General features: G+C 42.9%; 1 long non-coding RNA gene across 1 annotated transcript in view; it reads left to right on the plus strand.

The window, feature by feature from the left end:
- The window catches only part of LOC144785985 (uncharacterized), a 207664-nt gene extending 191276 nt beyond the window's left edge, over nt 1–16388 (plus strand). The window contains exon 5 of the long non-coding RNA XR_013602072.1: nt 16301–16388. This is a non-coding gene — a long non-coding RNA (uncharacterized LOC144785985). The remainder of the gene's footprint in view (nt 1–16300) is intronic.
- The last annotated feature ends 4738 nt before the right edge of the window (nt 16389–21126 follow it).

A 21126-nucleotide genomic window follows, 5' to 3' on the forward strand; every position in this document is an offset into this window, starting at 1 on the left:
TAACTGTCGTTGTACATATGTTTGAGCTCCATGTTCATTGATGCACTGCACTTGGAGTTTACTTCACCTATCACCTATGGAGCACCTTATTACTTAATTTATAGACATTGATAATGGTATATTTACCAAATATATATAATTTACAGTAATTCTGTTGTCTGATGTCTGACCTCAATGTTTTTTCGATGTTAATTCTGAATATGAATAATTGCAAAATCATTCGACAAAGCCAGTTTGTTTGTATAGTATAGGATACTCAGGTTTTGAGTAACATGTGGTAGCCCCATTGATATTTAATGGTGAAATAGCAGCAGTCCACTTCAAAAGGAATTTCCAACACCAATGGAAGGAGGCAGTAATTGATAAAGCTGGAATGTGCCATGTGCTCACTTCTATTGTGTCCTACTATAGCATCAGGCAACACTGGCACTAAAGGGAACTGTCTTCTGTGTGAATGTCCACCTTGTGAAAGACCAAAATGCAGTCACTTTAAGTGTTGTTAACCAGTGGCTTAAGTAAGCTGACCCATTGGCCCATGATGTAGGGGGCGGAAGCTAAATGGGATTGACACAACAACAGGACAACGTTTTAAGAGAGGTGCCTGAAAGCCCTGTGAAGTAAGTATATTAGACAAATCATTTTAGTATAATCAAAAGGCCTTGTTCACTCCAGACCTAACAAACATGCTAACTTCAAGGCTCTCTGTATCACTCATTGTGTACTCCATCTCAGCGGCCCTCCATGCAACCAACAATAATTGTTCTGGTCCCTTCTTTCCTATACCATGCGCTCCTCTCCACTGCACTCTATACTCATAAATGGGTAGGCTTATTGGCTGTGAGTGCTGGTGAGCACAAGTGGAACCTGACCCTTTTCATAGACACCCGGATTTTAAACATTACTCCCCATTTCTTAGTGAACTTTAAAACAATTCTCCTTTGGACTTTTTTTTGTGCAAAACCCGATGCATTCAGATTATTACTATTACCCCAGGACCTTTATGGGTTCAATGGGCACTGGGCGTGGTCAACAGTCATATGCATTAGATCCACGAAATGCAACTTTTATTTCTTAAATATAACCATACTGGACATATGTTACCAGTGTCTAAATAGCAGTTCTCTTGATTTATGTGCACGTCACCTATGCACCTTCATCATGGCCCACCCAGTCGTTTTATAGCTCTCGCAGTTCAAGAATCCTAGAGTGCAGTGCCCTTCAATTCGCTTTTATCCTCTTCACTTTATGCAGAATCCTGCCCAGCCTCGGTACTCATCAATGACTATGTTACACACTAATCTTAGTAAAACATGTCCTTATTCTTCTTTGTGTAACCATGAACGCAACTTTCTAAACCTGCATTCAATTTACTATGCTCTATTGTTTATGCCTCAGTTCTATGGAGTCCATCAGGAGCCACAAAGGTTCCATCATTACAAACCCACACAACACTACATATCACCCTCTCTTAAATATAAAATTGCAATTTTGTTCCAAGCATATAAAAATTGAGCTCTTCAATGAATCTTCATGGCGCTTGGATCACATGTCCCAAACTTGTCTTCGGACACTGGGGACATTCAGTAGAAATTTCCATGACTGGCATTGGTGATGGAGAAACAGCAGCAGTTAGGGATTATTCACTTGTCCTTTCAGATCCAGTCTCTATAATGACATCAGTGCCTGATGAGCAATGAGCCGCATGTCAGAAGTATGAGGAATTTTGCGTAATGGACTTCCCAGGACACTGGGCAGTCACCATGTGTCCTTTGCTGGTCACAACATGAAATGGTTCCGCATCAAAAGGAGCATCAGACTTTCATTTTCTGTGATGACGAACAAGAACTCAATCTCCTCTAGTGAAAATGACATATTTTGCATGTCGACGCTCGTCTGCATAGGCTTTCATGCATGTTTTTTCCTCTGTATTTGATCTTCGGTTTGTCCATGAAACTAACTTGGCTGTCATGGCTCTCCTGAACATAAAGTTTGCAGGGCTTTCGCGGTGGAAGAGTGAGGGGTAAGTTCAAAGAGTGGAATTTTTTCTAGTACAGCACGCTGGCAAGCTTTCTTTAGAGTACTCTTGAAATGTTCCACAAGGTGATTGAAATGTGGCCAAAGAGTAGTGCTCTTCTGATGCTTCACATTAAGATGACTTAGTAGATTTCTGAATTCTTGACTGTTGAAAAGTGGGATGTTGACAGTCTTTAAGATTGCAGGAGCACACCAGGTCACAAAGATGCTGTTTAATCACTCAATGATACGTTCTTGAGTGATAGATGAAAGATCTTTGATCAATGTAAAACAGGAATATTCATCAATGATCCCCATCAGGTGATATCCCTTGTCAAGACGACTGAAGAAGTCCACGGCAATTCTTTCCCATGCATGCATTGATAACTCTGACATGTTAAGCGGGTGTTGAATAGTTTTCTATGACAGGCAGTTGCATAGATAACAGGCCTTTAATTCTGTTTCAATTCTCTCATCTAGATGTCAAAATCAGACTCGATCTGAGAAAGCTAATTTGGTGGCAACATTTTCATGGTGTACTTCATGAGTCACTTCAATTATCTGTTGTTGCATACTCTCCAGAATGACAATTTCCTAACCTCATAGAATAATACCTACCTGAGTTAAGGACAGTTAATCTTTGGCATTCTTAAACTTTTGATATTCACTGTCATTCGTAAGAGATCGAGGGTGCTGGTACCCAGACTGATGTGTAATAATGTTTTTAAGTTTCAGCATGTAACTATCTTGACTTGAGGCGGTGACAATTTGTTCCAAAGCAGTATTGATTGATTTCACTGTGAAATTTATGTAAGCTTCAGCTGTCTTACAATGAGTGGCAGGGTATTGTAGAGGCACTAGTGAGAATTTATCGGCAGGGTTTCAATCTTTCCCTGGATGGTACACAATGGTGTAGTTGTACTCTTGCAATCGTAGAACCCAACATTCAATGCGCGGAGGCATTTTTGCTTTTGGATTTCCATATATATCCAACAATGCTTGTTGATCAGTCACAAGCATGAAAGGCTTCCCATACAAAAGTATGTGTAAATGTTCACAAGCTCACACCATTAATAAGGTTTCTTACTACTCAGGCTGTGAATAAGCACATTCAGTTTGGGACAAAAATGGCTTGCAAATGCCACAATACGTCTTCGAGCATTTGATTGTCCGATTTGCTGTGCAAGGATGGCGCCCAACCCGACAGGGCTAGCATAAACTAAACCTCAGTATGAAACTTTGGATCAAAATATGGCATTTCAGTAGCGTTCTCTATAGCTTGCTTGAATTTATGGAAGCTTTATTCGCATTCATGTGCTTAAAGAAAAGAAACAATCTTTTATCATCAAGTCTCTTAATGGCTCACTGACAGTGGCAACGTCTTGCATGCATTTAGAGCAATAGCTGGCAATGCCAAGAAATTAACCTAACATGGAAACAACTTGTGGGAGATTGGCAGTTGACAGCACTTGTACTTTAGCTAGAATGGATGTCATGCCCCCATCAAAAAACATATGGGCAAAGAATTGTAACTTTGTCTCATGGAATACAGCTATCTCGGCATTCAAGGCTAGACTGGCATCAACTAGCAGGTGACACAGTTACATGAGAGCTTTGTCATGTCCTTTTGTGTAGTTTAGCAAACCAATATGCCATCACTGTACTTAAATCACTGTAGTTGAAAGCATTCATGACAGACTTGATGATATGTCGAATGACATCCTGGAATAGCTCTGCAGCTGATGGCACACCAAAACATAGTCTCTTCTAATAGAACAGACCAACATGTGTGGAAAAAGTATATTGTACCTACAATTCTCCTAGAATTCTAACTGATGATTTCCTTTATTCAGATCCAGGTGAGATAATACCTTCATACCTTCAAATGTGTTATCATTTCGGCAATGTGCTGACCTGGATATTGTTCTCTGTTAATTGCCTTGTTCATTTGACGCATATCCACTCAGATGCGTACAGCTCCTGCAGTATCCTTTTTGGTTACTCCCACTATGGGAGAAACCCATGGCGTTGGACCAGGAGAATGCCCAATGACATCGTGTTTGAGTAAGGATTCAAGTTCTTTTTCAACAGCTTCCTGTAAGTGAAAGGCAATTTGTCTGTGTGTTTGAGCAATAGGACAGACATCCTCATTAATGTGTATTTGAACTTTCATAGTTTTGAGTCTTCCCAACCCACTAAACAATGAAGGGAATTGACTTAGTATTTCATGATGAGCATTCATGTTATATTTCACAGATATCAGTCCCATAACAACAGCTGTGCTGAAGCTGAGTAAACAGGTGCTTAACGCAGTACCCTGAAGCCCATGAATGAGTGCTTGTAGTTTTGTTTTCTTATGGTTCATCGTTGCCACAAATGAACCTTAACTTTTTATCAACATCAATGTAACCCACGTATACACTTTAGTTTTCAATGGCATAAGTTGGGGCAATGGAGACAGTTCATTATATATTTATTGATACAGCTCTATTGTTAATCAAAGGTATTGAACAACCATTGAATTTTAGTGTGATCTTCGGACATTGTTTGAATGACTTTGGTGCGTTGTCACCTCGATTTCTCCTCACAGGCAGACAATCTATGCTTCTATGAGGCAAACATCGACATTGCACAACTAACTTCTTCACTTTCACTTGATATTGATAAAGCAGAACTGTTTGATGAAGATTTAGATGTCGATCAACTTCGTTTGGTGCCGATTTGCCTTACTTGGCCTTATGGGCATGCGTCGAACATCGCTTCTGGAACATACAAGTGACCGTTTTGTTGTCGCGTCGTGAGGCACTTACTTTATCTTCACCTTGCACACCATCACCGAATGCTTCTCCTTTCCACAGCCTTTGAAGATCTGCCCAATGGCGGGACATTTACCTTCATATGGAAATGAAAAACCACGCCTGAAGCACAACTTCTTTTTCTGTGGAGAATTTACTCTGCATCCCTCAGCCTTGTGCTTTGGCTTATTTCTCACATTCATCACTGACTCACTCTGGGCACCTCCGGTCTCCATGTCAGCAGCTTGTAGTTCAGCATGCTCTTCAACTCTGGCAGCCAAGAAAATTCGCTCCAGACTAAGAGTTTCCCTTAGCATTCGTTGTCTGAATGAATCTGACAAGCATCCATCAATCACTCTGGGGTTTTTGCGAGAAATGCGCATGCGCGGACGTCTGCGCATGCGCATTTGTCTGGAATAAGTCGGCGTGACACCAGGAAGAGGGCGCCCCGGGACGCTGCATCTCAGGTAAGTCCTTTTTAGTTACTTTAACAATGTTTAACATTATATTTGTAAAGAAGCAATGGTGTAGGAGTGCGGCACACCCTCTGAATGAGTTAAACAAAGATCAACTAGATCTGAGGGTAGTGGGTATCTTCGGGTGCCGAGGAATGGGTCCTTCCTGGCCAGTCAGGACACAGAGTTCAAACAGAAAGATTGGGGGAGTGTAGGAGTCACCTACACTACTTCCGACGGCACTCCAGGTGGAGAAAACGTCTCCTTCACAAAAGGTTCTAGAGGTGTAACCAGTGTAGTATATGAAATAGTCAATATTCATCAGTTGTACATAATCATGTATTTATTTGAAGAGTCTCGTATTATGATCATAGTGACTTCATTCAAATGGACATGTACATGTATGGTTTTCCAAAATATCCAGTTGCACTAGCAGTATCCCTATGCATTTCGGGACTGAAGCCCTTCATCAGGGGACAGTTGGCGATCTGTAAACGGAAATACATCGAATCAGGAAGTGGAAGAACCTCCACAGAGGACGTACATGAATACAAGTGATGACGTGAAAAGAAGCTAAAAACTATGACGTGCCGAACTGTGTGGTTGTGTCAAAGATAACATTGGGGTCGACAAGGCGGCGAAAATGATGCAAAAACAACAGTGTTAGACAGTGGATACATGCACGGGAAAAAGAATTAACGGTAAGGCAAAAGAATGCAGTAGCGAAAATCAGGCGTGAAGTGCACATAGAAATATACGAGGGTCTCAGGGTGAAAGACATTCAAAAGAAGGTAAAACACGGTCACCCAAAGTTGTCGGAGTGGCAACACAAAATAGTGTGGGCTGATAGGGAGTCTATGGTAAATCTGACAAGCATCCATCAATCACTCTGGGGTTCTTGAGAGAAATGCGCATGGCGAACGTCCGCGCATGCGCATTTGTCTGGAATAAGTAGGCGCAACACCAGGAAGAGGGAGCCCCGGGACGCTGCATCTCAGGTAAGTCCTTTTTAATTACTTTTACAATGTTTAACATTATATTTGGGCATTTAGAAGAGTGCGGGGGGGAGGCTGGTGGCGCGTTGTGGGGCTACGCGAAGTGTGTGGGTGGGCGTGGATTCCCCCCACTTCGCGGTGCTTCACGTAGCCCCACTACTCACACTACGCCCACCCCTAGTATAGACAGCTCCACAGGCACAGCCCCGGGTGCTTTGTCTGTGGTTACTTTCCCCATTGCAGGGGCACAATGGTGCTCTTCAGTCAGCTCTGGTAAACAGATGACTGTTATAGTATTTGAATTTCATTGCTTGTAAACATTTCTTTGTGCTGTCTCACACCTGGTTGCTCTCAGCCTTGCAGCGCTTGTGTTCACAGTGTTATCACTCCATAGGATGTACGGCTTTAAATTGTGTAGTGACGCAGTACCTCTCTTGGTAGCCTTCCCAGCAGATTCTCAAACACCGATGTGTAGACTTCCCAGTGAAGCTTTCATTAAATTCAAATGCTTTATACAGAACTGGGGCTTCACTTTCACTCCACATATTTGACCAAAACCTACACAACGGTCATGGGGTAAAAAGGGTGCGAAAACTAAAACCAACTCAATCTTCGCTATGCCCATTGGCAAACCGGAAAAGTTCTACTATATAGAAATTATGATAGACCACAAACTGAATTCAGATCCCCTGATGAGGACGTGTGGACAGTCCGGTAGCGCATAGTGTTGATGTCTTTTTGAGGCGGCTTAGGCACCCTCATGTCAAATCTGTAGTGTACCTCTACGAAGCCAAATGGATTCCAACGGTAGCTTTTGGCTTGGAGATTTGGAGCTATAAGTCCAGTCACTCCATCCAGGTAGCTGAAAACAAATTTTTGACATAGAACTCTAAGGTTTCACAGACTGTGTACTCAGAGATTGCGCATGAAGAATGGAATATATGGTTCATATGTGATTACATAAGCCATCCCCCTGTAATTCATCGGTTATCCGCCTGGTTAAAAAATGAATTAGACTTCAACACAGAGATCCTGAAGGATTGTTTAGGGCTAGACTACCTTCGTCGACTCCCTTGGTAACAATATGTCAAAGATGTTTTGCATGACTTGGGTAAACCAAAACTGTTCATCAGCACAGAACGAATTTGTAAAGATGGACCAAGGAAGCATTTAACGTATCTGTGTAAAAAAAAAGGAGAGGACTGTTTCAAACTGATAAGCATGAGCAGGCACTATGTTATGGTTAAAACCCCAGGACAATTGGAACTGTTTTTAAATTGGATATGCCTATTTTGCACAGGCATTTGCTGTCCTATTTCCGTCTAAACTTGTTTCCACTGCTTGGCTGGCATAAGTCATCAGAAACTGCTATTTACACATGTGATAGGGTTGCTGTACTTGACACTTTACATGTTTTTTTTATTTGTCCTAAATTTGCCAACTTTAGACATAGGTATATTTGGTCACTACTTTTGCCACTGAATTTTGTGAGGTCCGCTCTGTTGTAGCTCCAATTTCTAGACAATTGTACTGTTTGTTTTATGTATCTAGGTCTTTAGCGGGGTGTTTCATTCTACTTTTTGAAATAATTGTTGCATTATTCTTGCGTCTTTTATGAACTTTGTTTTTTTATCTGCTTTTATGATTTACTGCGATAAGTTGAATAAAGTGAGTTTGATTGATTGATTGACTCCACATATATGCCAAACGTCGATTCCACACTTCGACGGAGGCACACGTTGTATGCACGACCAGCTTGCTGGACCAGAGCAGACTCCATGGGAGAGCACTGTGGATCTTCAGGTTACTCATCCCCTATCTCGGTGCCAGTTGTAGCGTCCTCCCTAGCCCAGGTACTCACCAATTACTATGCCACAAACCGACACGCCACTACGCTTTATACACCAGGACTCAAATATATAGCGGAAAAATTAACAATGTGACACTTTGGTGGAAAAAAACTGGAGTATCCTCAAGAAATTGAGAGCTTCATCCCCAAGCTGCTGCAGAAGTTGAGAGGTGTCCAGGTGTAAAGAATACTGTGTTGGCATAATGAGAGCAGTGGCTGTTTGCCATCTTGGAGTTAGCAGTGCTGCCGTGGAAAGCAGGACTTAAATTAACAATGGTCACATGTTATGAAACACATAATAGGATTACAATCTGGTATCACACTGTGCAAACAGTACACTTGAAGTCATTAATTTATTTGATCAATGTGCTGACAGATTGGCAATAAGATGAACAACGTGTGAGACAAGTAAGATGTTGTATCCCTCACTTAGAAGCCAAGATTCCTAGTGACGATGAAAGCTACTGCAATGCTCAATTAATCCAACTCAATATAACAAAACATTACATTGTCATTACCATGTATTTGACTAATAGACATGAGTAATTACTATAATACTGAAAGCTTTACGAGAGCGAAAGAAAAATATAGCGTGCAATGAATTACTTTAAATAGATTTATAATGTTAATAATTCCTTTGCAGTTTGATGTTGTAATGCACATACTGGAATGCTTATTATAGAAGAATGTTTTTTTAATTCATAATTCATATTTTATTTGCATTTTGATCATATGCCTGGTCTTGAAACAGTCACAATGTAGTTGGCTCTCTGATTCTCACTCTAGGACGTGTGCACAGTACGGATGAACTATATACCAATAGGTAGCAGTAAGAGTGGAGAGGATGTGGTCTGACAGCTAGACTGCCGACTTTGGAGCTGGGAAACCAAGGTTCAAGCCTCGGGATTCGCGTCTACATCCTGTGATTCTAGGCAAATCACTTAATCTCCCTGTGACTACCAGAAAAATGAATGTGTCCTTGTGTAACGTAACCGGTGCTCAAGTAAATTGCTCCAATACCTTCAGGTCGAGTTCGGACTATATAAATCCGCAAAAAAAAAGAAAAAAGAATGGTTGGAAAAGGGTTTCGCTCTTCTCATCTCCCCCTGTTCACTCTAATACATTCACAAAAATTACATCTTAGTGCCTTGGGATGCTAAGTGAAAAATCTCAGGTTTCTAAAAGTAGTGCTGAATCCACAGGATCCTCCAGAATTTTCTCCTCCACTCTTTAAGAAACTCCAGCAGCGGATCCTCAGCGGTTTTAGGTCAATCATTGAGTCCTTGATTTCCACATTGTCCTTCTTCTCTGGTCCCACTGGTCTGATACAAATGTAATTCATTGAGACAAATAGGTTTCAACTTTCCTTTAATATTGCTTGTTGATGCTGCATGTGGTTTGTCAAGAGTTCCATCTCTCTAAATTTGCTTGTTTTTACCATCCATATCCTTGGGTAGTGGTTTCTATCCACAGCCATTTGATTGTTGCACATTTGTTGATGATCGCTAGCACTGTTTGCAACTAGTGACTCAACCCCGCCTATTGCCGGCTCAGCCGTTCTTGGATCTCCCAGGGCCCCGTCCAATCTCCTCAGAAAGCACTTCCAGACAAGGACCCTCTGGGATTGTTAGTTGTTGTGCCTCCTCCCACCATAAGGCTCTGGGCCACGGTCTATGCAACAGTGCTGCATACTCAAAGGTTGATCACTTTCTGACCAGCAACCAACAGCACCCTCGCTACTCTCAATTCAGCTACAACATCAAGGATACTCAGTCAGCGCACCACAGCTATTCCCCATGATCTTCCTTTCCAGTGCCTCTAGACATTTAGAACCCTATGTATGGTAGGGGAGACCTTGCTGCTGATTTCTACAACGGACCTCAGGGCACCTTGCAGGAAAGAGACTCACGGCACTTAGCGCCCTTACCTGACTGTTGCCTGTTAGTGCCAGCGCCTGCCTTTGCCTGCCTGCCTTCACCAACACCTCTCGCGTTTCCCGCTTCGCGGGAAACGCTCGCAGCTGGGGTTACGGGGCCAGTGTGTGAGGCTGAGAACAACAACGCCCAGAAACCATCGGGGCTTGAAGCCGCCTCCCCGTTACGCCCCCACAGGTGGAATAAAGGCGGAATCCGATCCGCGCATCGCGGGAGACCTTGCTGCTGATTTCTACAACGGACCTCAGGGCACCTTGCAGGAAAGAGACTCACGGCACTTAGCGCCCTTACCTGACTGTTGCCTGTTAGTGCTAGCGCCTGCCTTTGCCTGCCTGCCTTCACCAACACCTCTCGCGTTTCCCGCTTCGCGGGAAACGCTCGCAGCTGGGGTTACGGGGCCAGTGTGTGAGGCTGAGAACAACAACGCCCAGAAACCATCGGGGCTTGAAGCCGCCTCCCCGTTACGCCCCCCACAGGTGGAATAAAGGCGGAATCCGATCCGCGCATCGCGGGAGACCTTGCTGCTGATTTCTACAACGGACCTCAGGGCACCTTGCAGGAAAGAGACTCACGGCACTTAGCGCCCTTACCTGACTGTTGCCTGTTAGTGCCAGCGCCTGCCTTTGCCTGCCTGCCTTCACCAACACCTCTTGCGTTTCCCGCTTCGCGGGAAACGCTCGCAGCTGGGGTTACAGGGCCAGTGTGTGAGGCTGAGAACAACAACGCCCAGAAACCATCGGGGCTTGAAGCCGCCTCCCCATTACGCCCCCCACAGGTGGAATAAAGGCGGAATCCAATCCGCGCATCGCGGTACGCGCGCGGTACGCGCCGGGAGAAGCCCGGGACAAGGGCGGGACAGTCTGCGACAGTCCGAGACTGTCAGAGTCTGGGCTGGGCCAGTTACTCTGCCCGATTCTATGAACTCAGGAGGTGAGCCATTGTAATAACTGTGGGTCATTTAGTATTTCTGATCTCTCCCTGGAGTGGTTGCGTTGTCTTGTGTGACTGAAATATTGTTGTTCTATAAAACCTTTCGAAAGGGCTCTGTTCATTGCTCTACGGTGTGTTATGTCTGGCAAAAAGTCATCACCTCCTAAAAATACTATGGACAACTATCTTTATCAGGTAGTTGCCAAAATTAACAGCGACAGGAGATCTTCACTTGGGCTGTGTTCACCGTCTGATCCATGCACACCAACTTCGCCGGAATCAGTCCTGGTTGAATCCCTTGAGCAACATAGCTCTTCCCGTTGCCATAATGAATCGGTCAGTTTTTGTTGAGTCAGTCAGCGAAAATGAGGAGGAGGCCGACCAACACTTACCCGAGGATAAAGCCCCCACTCCGGTGCCTGCACCACGTACTACTAGAGGCGCCAGAAAGACACAGCCAAAACGAGGTGGGCTAAGATCAGGTCGGAAAAAGGTTGCATCCCCTCCTAGTAAAACCGCGGTGGAGGAAGATGGTACATCAGATGATGTTTCTATGTCTTTTTCCAGTGGACAATTTAAGAACTTGTTGGACATGATAGACATTAAGATAAAGGGAATTGTCAATCCACTGCTAGGCAGAATAGAAACGCTCACTAAAGAGGTCAATCGCCTAGGGGATCTATTGAACCATACCTTAGTTGAAGTAGGCAAATTACCTGATGCAGACTCCAGCAGGGTTGAGTCTAATAAGACCTCTTCTACTCTGGTGGGCGGTGGGGGTCCCCCTCTAGTTGATCATCTGGTGGCTCCCCTGGTATCCACATTTGATAGTGTGCAGGACAAAGATGTCCCTCCAGTTGTTTCCTCTGCTCCAGAACCTGTAAATGGTTCGGTGGAGCTGATAGTTGAGGCTTCCCCTTTGGTTTTGGTCTTAGCTAACGTTCCACTCTTGTCGCCTGGGCAGGAAGAATCTACCTCATCCCTATTTTCTAAAGCCCTACATTGGTTAACAAATAATATGATAATAACTCCTAGGGGAAAGCATCAATTGGCCGAAGAACTTGTAAAGGCCAGGAGGGTGAAGTGGATAGGAACCAGTCTTAAGAAGTTCCAGGGTGATTGTGTTGTTTTACATTTTTCTGATCCAGAGGTTCTGGCCAATATTTTGCCCAACCTTCTACCCCCACAACGAAGATCTACTGAAATCATTCCACTCACTTTAGATTTTTTTTACCATCGTAGTGGGAGGGTTTCTAATAAAACAATGTTAAAGACAAAGTGGAATGTCGTTCCAACGAAAGGGCGGAGGGAAGTAAGGCCGACAGAGTGGGGTTTAAATTTGGAAAATAGATTTTCAGCCTTTTCTAACTTAAATGACTGCGATTGACTCTCCAGAGGAAATAGTGTAGCACCCCTAGATAGTGGGGATCAAATTTCTGTTAGCTTGCCTCCCCAGAATGTCATTTGTCTTAACAATGGATCGATGAACAACTCGGCTGTCCTAGTAGAAGGTGAGACCTGTGTAATGGAATCTCCATCAGGTACATTAGAGGGACGTGTGTCTGGGATTGCTAACCTAATCTCCTGGAATTTAGCTGGATTGACCTCCAAACTCGATTGTGGGGATTGGCTTGGTTTTGTCACTCAATTTGATATTTGTATATTCCAGGAGACCTGGGCATGTGAACCTGTCTTTATATTAGGCTATTTGAATTTTTCTGTGCCAGCTGTAAAGGGTCCGAAAGGCAGACCTATGGGGGGGCTTACCATCTGGATTCGACAATCGCTAAACCTCTCAGTTAAAAGCATAGCTATCAATCATAATGATATACAGCTGATCAGGATAACTGACGACACTCTTGGGTCACTTGATATCTATAACATATATGTTAGGAGTGTCAAAGGTGGTCGTTCTGAAACATTATTAGCCTTGGTCAATTTTCTTGATGATCACTCCCATGAAAACAACATTGTTATAGCAGGTGATCTTAACAGGATGTTTGAGCCTTTGGTTGTGGGAGACGCCTCTACTGGAGCTGAAGAGGACTCTCTCTGGGGTATCCCTGAGTTACAACTGAAACCAGTTTCTCGATGGACTGAGGACATAATTGCCATCAATGCAATGTGTCTAGCAAAAAGGCTTGAGAGCCATGAATGGGAGAACAGAGAGGGATAAAAATGGCTCGGTAACTTTCGATAATGGGAGGCATAAAAGTAGAATTGACTATGTGATCTGCAGTTTGCCTTTGTGGCCAACCCTCTGTGACATGGAGGTCACCGTTAGACCAGAGAGTGACCACAACCCCTTATGTGTGACTCATAGATGGTGGTCCGCTGAGACAAACTCTACTTGTATGAATGATCTAGTTCCACCGCTCATTATCCCTGAGAATAGTATGCGTAGGCTCAGATGGGACTCTGTAGTTAATAATCAGCAGGCTATAGATACTATCAATAGTGAAACTGACCAAGCCATCTTGGCCATGGAATTGTCTAGTGCCTCTCCTTCTGGTTTGGGGGACGTGGTTAAAATTCACGATGCCCTCTTTGCCAAGATTAAGGTGCACTTTTTAAAACCTGATAAGCGCAAGGGGGCTACTGCCGGTAAAGATGCAAGATGGTATAATTCTGATTGTAGGAAGGCAAGACTCGCCCTTGGCCATGCAATCAAGAGTAGAGACTGTGTATCAGTTTGTCTCGCCAGAAAAGAATACAAAGTATGTATTGCAAAAGCCAAGAGGGAGTGGGACGAGCAACACTGGTGCAAATTGAAAAAGGCCAGTGACAGGAAGGATTCCAGAGTATTCTGGAACATTGTAAAATGGGGTTCTGAGAGAGCTGAAGAGTCTCCAAGCAACAATGTCTCACAGGAGGCATGGGTAAAATTCTTTAGCTCGCAATATACTCTCAATACCCTGGTCACAGACGATGACAGTCTCACCATGAAGTTTTCTGAAGACTGCCTTTTTACTCATAAAGAGATTATGTCTGCTATCTGCGTAGTCAAACGTGGGCGAGCTCCTGGTTTAGATGGAGTGCCCGCTGATATTTTTCTAAATGATAGGGAACGCTGGTGCAAATATATTTATTTGCTTATCAATTCTATTGCTCAGGGAGCTGATGTCCCTGATTCATGGAGGGGGGCAGTGATTATCCCCGTGTATAAAAAGGGGGACCGTGCTCAGCCCTGTAACTATAGGCCTATTAGCCTAATTGACACTGTGCAAAAAATCGTGGGTCGTGTGGTGGTCAATAGGCTCCTCGATTGGGCTGAGGATTTTAACATCCTATCTCCGTTTCAAGCAGGTTTTAGAAGGGCAACTAGCACGATTGACCAAGTGTTCCGCTTCCAATTGCTACAGTGGAAGACCGTGGCTCTGGGGGGGTGCAGCCTGTATGCGGCATTTGTCGATCTGCGGGCTGCATTTGACCTGGTCCCGCGGGCCAAACTGTGGCAAGTCTTACATAGTCTGGGGGTCCCAGATGAATTATTAACTATGATATTGCGTCTCCATGAGTCTAACTTTGCAAAAATCCAGTGGGGCGGCCACGGGATGGTCACAGATGATTTCCGTGTTGAACGAGGAGTCAGACAAGGGTGCTCAATGGCTCCTACCTTGTTTACATTGTTCATAAATGGTGTAGTTTCTCGATTGGTACCTGCGACAGTTGATGCTCCTTCCCTTTCAGGCCTAAAAATCCCCATACTTATGTTTACGGATGACACGCTAATTTTATCAAAAACCCCTAGTGGCCTACAGCGTGCTCTGTTGATTTTTGAGAATTTTTGTGGGGAACACGGACTTGAGGTGAATTCCACTAAAACTAAACTTATGATTTTCAAGCCGCATCGCAGCTTCAAGTCCAAAATTATGATGAGCGGCCGGCCTCTAGAGTTAGTCAACTCATTTACATATCTGGGTATCCAAATTGCTGATAACAACAGGTGGAGACATCACTTAAATATTGCTATATTGCGGCATAAACAAATAGCGGGCGCTATCAACTCTGAACACAGGAAGTCCTTAACTAAACCTGTTAAACCAGCCCTATTGGTTTATGAAGCAAAGGCTATTGGGTCTGCACTCTATGGCGCAGAAATGTGGGGCTTTGAAAATCTTACATCTTTGCAAGCCTCAGAAAACAAATTCCTACGGACTCTTACTGGTACATCTAAAAGCACTCCGTTGTTACCTCTCCGATACGATCTCGGAAGGAAACAAATCAAGGATCTGGCCAGATTACGCCCAATTTTGTATTGGCGTAGACTCTGGACCACTCCCCAGCTCTCACATTATGCCGCAGGTTTTGTGGATGTCATCAAGGCTGATGGCTTTCACAAAATAAGCTGGCTTAATTCTCTGAAAGCTACATTGTTTGAGCTAGGGTTGAGTTCTTTATGGCTAGACCCAGCTGGGGCATCATTTCCCTCTAAGCTTGTCTTAAAAAATATCTTTTGGGAAAATGTTGCTACCAAAATCCTAAGCATTTCCAGCACTGGGTCCATGTCTATGTACTTCCTTGAGGCTAAGATGTATCCAACCTTGGAATCATACTGGGACATCATCTCAAAGCCAGGTGACAGGAAGCTCCTATTTCAACTGAGAGCTGGTGCACTTCCTATAAGAACACTGACTGCTAAATGGGGTTCAGGTGACAGTAACATTTGCCCAGCTTGTGGGACAGGGAAAGAGTCATTGGGCCACTTTCTGTTTACTTGTAGGATTTACGCTGCACCAAGACGCGTCTGGTTAGCACCTATGTGCAGGAACCTTGGGACAACATGCAGTTCTGTAGCTATGCGAATCATATGTACGAGCCCAGTTTCTTGGATTTTGATAGCTACGGCGAAATATCTGGGTTGGGCGTGGGCGATCAGGCAGAGACTGCTAGTTAAATAACTATTCTCTGTCTGAAAAACTGATCCCCATGAATTTGATATCACTGTTTTTTTTTGTTGTTTTTTTTTTTAATTATCAATGTCTTGTACTAAGATAGAGACTGCTAGTTAGTTAACTATTCTCTGTCTGAAATAATTGAATTTTTGTATTTGTATTTCTGCTTTTAGACACCGGCGTTCTATATCTTGAAAATGTTTGTTTTTATCAAAAAAAAATTTATCAAATGTATCAATCTTTCTCTTTACCAATCATCATTAGTTGTTATTTTAAAACCTTTTTAATTGAATGTATTTTTATGTATAACCTATAGTGCTGTGTCATTGTGTTTGACAGAAAAATGTAATTCCTTTTTAAAAAAAATTGTGTGTACCATGCTTTTATGAGTAATAACTCGAATAAAGCACTTTTGACTTGACTTGACTTGGTAGGGTGGACTTTAAAGAACACTGGTTGAGGTCTTCGGCTTGGTGAGGAGATGCCCTGCTCGAGGACAGAGGGATGCTGGAATAGAGCAGTGCTGCAAGAGCTACCACATGCAAGGCCCTGATATGGGCACTGCAGCTTTCCATGGAGCTGCTGAGGGGCAAAGGACATTCACACTACTTAGTAGACATGTCTACTTACCAGCATCAGGTCAGCAAACTGTCTGTATAGTGACAGAGGCAATGTCATGAAACTGGTAGGATTCACACCTTTATCATCTGGTTTGGTGGTGTCGGGTCCATGAATTCAGTTGTGGGCTCTGGCTCAAGAGGCCTCTTGAGACGGAATAGAAGATGCTAACCAAAGCACAGTAATGCACAGGAAACAAGCATTGACAACCCCAAAAGTTCTAGCTTTTTCAGGATGGAAATTTGCACCTAAAGCGTGGAACAACCTGCAACCCCACGTACGAGCCTCCTCATTCTTCTCTTGAATTTCACAAGAAGCTGAAGACCTGGCTTTTTAACTAACCAACCTCCCAGAGGCAGTGCTAGGAAGACACACCTGCTCAGTGCCGGAATACCCTTGCAGGTGATAGTGCAGGTTACAAATACACATAACAGAGCCCAGCCCTCTCAAATTGAATATAAAGTACAAAGCTTATTCATCAGTGGCAAAGTATTACTGCTCTAAAAGTTTAACATCAAGATACTGATGATAGATTGATTAATATTTCCCTTCCAGTAGGTATCCAACAGAGAATTTTCAGATGTTGTAGTCATAATATAAACCAAAGGGGTGTATCCTATTGAAAGGGAACACAAGCAAATCACATTGATTCCGTAAACCGTACGGCATTGTTCTAATTCATATCTGAAATGTATTAAACAAATCTTATTTTAATTGAAAAACGATATTCAGTCTTCTATAGTGAATAAGTACCAATCTAGGACATAATCAAATGTGTCCCATTTGAATCCTGCATGGTCATCTAAGAGATGGTGCTGACATTTGCAATAAGGCCCCGACATTGATGGCAAATGACAACCTGTAACAAAAAAGTGGGGAGGTCAATATGTGATTTACATTAATAACAACTAATGTTTGAGAGGGGCATTCTTTTACCCCCTTATCCTCTCTTTTGACTGTATTAGGTCTATGAAACAGCTAAAGCTGGGTCCTGCTGGATCTAAAACAGGGTGAGCTATTAGCATCTGATGTGATATCTACTGCTTCGTTCTACCTGTACTCCAACACCTGTGGCTCAGATTCTGTGACTGAGGAGTGTCTTCTGGCACACACAGAAACTCTACCTCCTGGAGGTTCAGCTCTCAGGAGAGCATACATCATTGCACTGTTTTTATAACTCCTTTGAGATCTATGACTTATGAGTCATCCATGAATGGGACTGTGAGAGGTGTGGGTACCAGTTACAACAGTTTCTAAGTTATGAAAAACCTTCTTTGCCCTAATACAGAGCACTGTCACAGTGACTCAAACCTGCTCCACTTGCTCCTGGGCAAACCCAGTCTTTGCTGTGCTCAGGGAGAGGCACCATTACAAGAGCCTGTCTGGACAAGCTGCTTATTGGGGTCAGGTGAGGCAAAACGCAGCAGTGGCCACGCCAAAGGCAAGCACTGACATCACCTTAGATGCCACCAACAAAAATAACGTTTACAACTTTTGAACAGAACAGAATGTATTCTCTACCCTACAGCATATTTTCATCCTCAACAGACATCTTTCTCCAAAACAGGAATAGTGATGCAGATGAGTGGTTTTATTTCTCACAATGCTCTCAAGTCCTCTAGCACTAAGATACTTCCTGTAGATTCTTAGAACATTAGTTGTAAGAAATTACATTGTTGTAATTTGGATGCTTCAAACACATAATTAGTCCAGGGAGGCATTTGGGTCTGATAAAACAGCTGTTGTTTCAGCTATTACTCCAGAAAATATCAACGTAACCTGGTGCTCTTCTCTGGTTATGAAAATGACACCTCATTTCAATCAGAAGTGATTACTAATTGGGCAAGCAGATGAGGCTGAGAAATCAGATGTTAAAGCACTTTAACTCAGCCAAATGGGTATCTTGGTTCTGTAAACAATATTTGTGGTATGTAGATAATTACCCTGGCAGGGGCTCATAAAAAGGAATATTACTATTGCTGAATTTTAAATGGTCCATAATCAGGTATAAAAGCTGAGTTGCCAAATTTTAACTCCTTGTTCTCTACACCTAAACGCAACCCGCCACATTAAGTGATGCTAAGGGTCTATCTAGATATTGACCGTCATGAATATGGAAGGGTCGGATTTTCATTGTCCAGTGATAGCAGTGAGTGCAAGAGGAGTGGATTACGTGTGTATAGGTATATCTACCAGGGCCCATACCAGGGCCTCCCACCTCCTTCTATCGTCCATGAACACCAGACTTAATTAAAAGGCACATACACCTATGGCTGAGTACCATTCTCTTGCCTTTAATGAAGCAAACTCCCTCAAGCAAATGGGGCCAAACGTGCCTTTTGGTTTCCTCCATATGACAGCTTGGGGATGTAAATAAATATGTATATAAATATATATATCAAAACAATAACCTTTCAGGTTTACAGAGAAGCATAAATTATGCAAAAAAAGTAGAGAACTCTGGGTAGTTCCCGGGTTTAGGTGGAGAGAAGCTTCTATATATAGAGCACCCTACAACACTAGAGAAACTCTAAATGTGCTCACCTCTAATGTCTGCTTTTCAGCACAGTTTTTAAGCATAGGATTATAAAAATGCCATCGACGCCGGGTCAAAAAGGAACACAGCCTTTGCTGTATAAAAGGTTAAAGACTTTGTCCATTTCTAACTCGGAGTGGATGGCACTGTGCTAATCCTATGCTCAAAAACTTTGTTAGAAAAAAATACATTTGAGGAGAGCAAATTTAGAGTGTTGCGTCCTAGCATAACTTATTGGAGGAATATCTCACTCAAATACAACCTTATAAGAGTCTGATTACTGAAATACAATCTGTGTTTTAAGTGCAATATATGTAAGGCATGTAAGAAGAACACAAACAAATATATATGTATATATCTTCATTGACCCACCTCTTGGGCTCTTGTGGCAGGTGCACTTCACTCCTGATTGCATCTGTTTGTTGGGGTCTAACTGCATTACATTGCCACACTAGAATATTAATGCTTCATGGTCATTCTGTTGTGCATCATCTGGTTCCTCTCCAACAGGACTTTAGTGAGTGCTGTCAAACAAAAAACATTTTTAGGCTTCATTTTCTCCACAGACACACCTCATGCCCCACAGGGCATACTCCTGTGGCACCCTAACCCCTAAAATGCAGAGACACAGACACGCACACACACACACAGACACACAGACACACAGACACACTCAATCTCTCTCTCTCTCTCTCTCTCTCTATCTATCTCATACACACACTTGCGCACACACACACACACACACACACACTTTCCCTGAATAGCAGCTTTGTATTTTTGTTAATCATTACACATTCCACAATGGTAAGAGGTCCTTGCACTCTCTCCACTCAAACATGGACTCCTCCTTTGCGCCAATATTCATACGTGATGGTTGTCATGCCGACGCTTGTCACTGTGCAACACCCACTCAGTCTCTTGGCTCACACACTCCTGACTATTTACAGTTATGACAGATATCTGAGCCCTAGGATCACACATATGTATATTTTATTTGTACCTAACAACAACACACATCCTGGGTGCATGTCTACGCTGCTCCCACTATTTCCTACATGTTTGCAGACACTCCACAAGACCACTTTCTCGAGATGCAATATGCATACACCTTGTAAGACCTGTTTGATGTTTGAGGGACTGTATCAGCACAACTAATAGTGGAAGAGAAGAAAAGAAGTTATCACATTTGCTAGATTTTAAAAGAAAAGACTCGTGGCACTTTAACAGGATTGCACTTTCTTCTCGAGTAAGGCCATCCCTACAAGGCGGACCTTCACACACATTTTCTCTTAAGTTCAGAAATAGCCTGCATGGGCCAACGTGGTCCATTAACTATATCAGACAGTTCTCAGCATTACACTTTTACACGTTAAACACAATGATTCATAATCTACATGGAAGGTCCTGAATGGTATAATAAAATATTACAGAGATATTAAAAGATAATTTGTCGTGAATAAACTAATTTCCCTCAAATATAACCTTACACGTTTTTTTAAAATACGCGTCTTTTCCTTCATCTATCAACTGTTCATCTATGGTAAATACAGTCCCTTTTCCACAACCTTCAATTTTCCATTCTCTCAAAATATACACATTTCGCTATGAAATTCTAAATTATGAGTTTTGCTAAGTAAAACTAAGCTAAGTCCTCAAGCGGCATATGTCCATGTATTTTAACATGCATTCGTTTTGCTCTCAAACGCTAACCTTTATTTTCTGGTAACTTCACTGATTCTCACCTCAGCCACTCTAATACCCACAAGCTTGGCGTTTTTGAAAAATACACAATTTTGCTTTCCCAATATTTCATATCATGGATGCCAGTGATTTACCAGAAATACTTGTCAGATGGACAGGATGCCTACCTCATAGCAGAAACGCCGGCTGGAGGCCAGAGATGGTCACAGTATTTAATAATGGTCACCATATATCACAGATGCCCGCTAAGGGCCTCATTTATAAAATGGTTGCGCCGTATTTACAAAAGGTGCTCCATGGCTCAAGGATTTACAGATATGTCAGGGATTCTCACATATCTGGTGCCGCTTCGTTGAGCCTGGAGTGTTAATTGCGGGGCAAGGACTGTTTGAGAAGGGACTCGAA

This window comes from Lissotriton helveticus, chromosome 10, assembly GCF_964261635.1.
Source record: "Lissotriton helveticus chromosome 10, aLisHel1.1, whole genome shotgun sequence".
Taxonomy (NCBI): Eukaryota; Metazoa; Chordata; class Amphibia; order Caudata; family Salamandridae; genus Lissotriton; species Lissotriton helveticus.